This window comes from Chionomys nivalis, chromosome 25 (assembly GCF_950005125.1).
Source record: "Chionomys nivalis chromosome 25, mChiNiv1.1, whole genome shotgun sequence".
Taxonomy (NCBI): domain Eukaryota; kingdom Metazoa; phylum Chordata; class Mammalia; order Rodentia; family Cricetidae; genus Chionomys; species Chionomys nivalis.
In genome coordinates, this window is record NC_080110.1 from 4,156,384 (window position 1) to 4,159,587 (window position 3,204).

General features: G+C 48.0%; 1 pseudogene; it reads right to left on the bottom strand.

Annotated features, from left to right (window-relative positions):
• Positions 1-1,055: 1,055 nt before the first annotated feature.
• LOC130866492 (aldo-keto reductase family 1 member B1-like) lies at positions 1,056-2,083 on the bottom strand (annotated as a pseudogene).
• Positions 2,084-3,204: the final 1,121 nt, after the last annotated feature.

A 3,204-nucleotide genomic window follows, 5' to 3' on the forward strand; every position in this document is an offset into this window, starting at 1 on the left:
GCGGGAGGGAGGGAGGGAGGAAGAGGAGGGAAGGAGGAGAAAGGAGCAAGATACAGACATCGCATTTGAAGCTGAACACCCCGCACTACAAGGTCTCTCGCTCTCTGCATGGTGACCAGTTGTGAATCTCTGCATTAATCACCACTGCAAAAAGAAACTTCCCTGATGACAGCTGAGAGACACACTAATCCATGACTATAAAGATAAAAGCTTAGAGGACATGTTAATACTATGTCCATTTAGCAGAATGGTGTCAGGCCCTCCTTTAGGGCCTATGACCCAGCCAGATACAGGTTGTACTTCCATAAAAGGGGCAGAAAGAAGGTAGCGGATGCTTGTCGTGAATTATTATTTACTGGACATGACGAGGCTGTTGCATGTATGAAATTACAACAGCTGTGACTGTATATCATGACTTGCACAAGATCAAGCCTGCCAAATTCCCAGCATGGCTAGGGGAGGGAACAATGAAGCCCCACTCATAGCTAAGGGGCTGCTGGCAACTGATGGCTGCAAGAGTCAGTTTTCTTTAGGGGTTCTGGTCCTGAGAGGCTACCCATGCCCCCAGGAGAAGGCCCTGTGCCCGTGCTTGCGTGGGCAACACTAAGTGGACTCAGTGGGTTTAAAAAATAAAGAACATGTGAGGTTGGGAGAAAAAAAAGGTAGACGGTAGATAAGGAATCAGAGGGAGGAGAACCAGGGGTAGATTTGTTCAAAACACATTACATGCATGTATAAAATTAATGAGAATTTTTTTTTCACAAAAGCAGTTTTTATTTGAGGCAAGAGAAGTCTGACCCAAAGGATTACAGTTCTGAGCGCTTAACTGTTAGTGGCACCACTTGGACTATAAATCTTGCTTCTCTTTGCTTGGAAAGGGTTCTTGTGTTAAACGTTCTCCAGAGGGGTAAGAAGAAAGGCCAAGAACGGCTGAAGGAAACCCCTCAGCTATTGAGAATGCTCTCCAGGGCCTGTGTCAGACTAACAGACCCGCACTGTCTGAACCGCAAGGTTTCACCCAGTGCAGAGGACACAGGCCACAGTACACCTGCAAGGACAGATGAAGCAGGAAGAACAGGTACAAGTCGCTGGGGGACAGCAGGCGTCCACAGCTTCAGACTTCGGCATGGAACGGGTAACCCTGTGTTTAGCACAGCTCATCAAGGCACACACCCTCCAGTTCCTGTTGTAGCTGAGTAGAGTGGCCACATCCTCCTTGCTCAGCTCCAAGTCAAAGACCTTCAGGTTCTCAGCGATTCGTGCTGGAGTCACAGACTTGGGGATCACCACAAGTTCCTGTGTATGGGGAGGCGGATCAGCGCCTGGACCGTAGTTGTATTGTACTTGGATGCAATTGCCTTAATCCTGGGATCCTCCAGGAGAGAAGGGTCTTCGGGCTTGGCCCAGGGCCTGTCAGGAGAGCCAAGGGGACTGTATGCAGTCACCATGATGCCTTTGGAATGGCAGTATTCAATCAGCTTCTCTTGAGTTAGGTACGGGTGGCACTCGATCTGATTAACTGCAGGCTTGTATTTTAAGCCAGGTTTGTTTAGGATCCTCTCAATCTGAAGAGGGTTGAAGTTGGAGACACCAATCGATTTCACCAAACCTTCATCCACCAGCTGTTCCATGGCCATCCAAGTGTCCACAAAATCGGTGTCACTGGGAATCACATTTCCTGATGCATCCAGTGGGAAATAATCAGGCCCAGGCTTGAAGCCTGTTGGCCAGTGAATCAGGTAGAGGTCCAGGTAGTCCAGCTGCAGGTCGACGAGCGTCTTCTGGCAGGCTCCTTTCACCATGCTCTTGTCATGGAACGCGCACCACAGCTTGCTGATGATGAAGAGCTCCTGGTGCTTCACCACCTGCTCCTTGAGCTTCTCTTGGAGGGCCACTCCCACCTCCTTCTCATTCTGGTACACCTGGGCACAGTCAATGTGGCGGTACCCAAGGTCAATGGCAACCTTCACTGCCTCGGTCACCTGGCCAGGAGGGGACTCCCAAGTGCCCAGGCCCAGGGTGGGCATCTTGGCGCCGTTGTTGAGCTCCAGGTAGCTGGCCATGACTGCTACGCACTACACACCCTAACCGACAACTGTGCTAGAATTTTTTGATTCTATTTCTTTTTCTTAGATAAAGAGACTGAGATGTCAGCAGGGCTGGGGCAGAGTTCTGAGGAACGCTGGGACAGAGACACCTGGCTCTCTCACAATATTCACAAAAATATGTGAGGCATTGGCCCCAGTCAGGCAACAGTGCCCTGATAAAAGTTATGAGCGGCATCCTGATTTATTATTAGCAAGCCTTTCTAATGTGTTTCCAATGCCCCTGAAACCAGCTGATGGCCCTGTGACACTCCAGTGACTTAGCAGGGGAACCCAATCTCTGCACCGTGACGCAATCCCAGATTCCAGGCCTGGTCTTTTCTGAGAAGTCCTGGATAGATTTTCAGAGATGCAGCTAGGTTCCAGGAATCTTCCGTGACAAAACACTGAGACATTTCCATTTATTCGGCTTCAGGCTCCTTACGCAAGAGGCAAAGTTGAAAGTAAGAGTTGAAAGTTCTCATTTGACACCAAAGGAAGAGTAGCATCCATGCTGCTCAGTGGGGTGACGGACTACCCAGACGGCGTCCTCCCAGGCCTGTCTAGTCACTTGCATGTTTTCAATGTTCTGCAGCTCCACCCCAGAGATGAATCTGGACAAAATCCCCTTCCACCAGTTCTTTTGACTGTCCTCCCAAAAGGTGTTTGGAAAAAGGAAGCTAAAGATTTTAGCCAATATAGGTTTCATTGGTGTTTTAAACAATATTTAACTATTCCAGGAATGCATACTTGAATTTTCCTCATTGTAAAGCTAAAGCAGGAGGAGCTGTCTCTCTGAATGCTACTTTTGTCCCCGGTGCTCACGATTACCAGCTGATGGTTTCTACGGACCACTGAGCATGTATGTGCTGTGGGAAAAATTCAGATTGTTTTCCTTTTACCTAAGGCATCATGGCAAATGCCACCAATGAGAACTATAGAAGTATTTGTACCGTAAACATTATAAAGAAAAAGCTTCATATATGCAAGGCTCAAAATTTTGAATTATGCAGTTATGTAGAAGAATGATGTGGCTCTAAACGTATAGTAAAATTCAAAAGACACCTCTGAGTATGTTCATCCGTGTTTCCACAGACACAGGACTATTAGCGGTATGGAC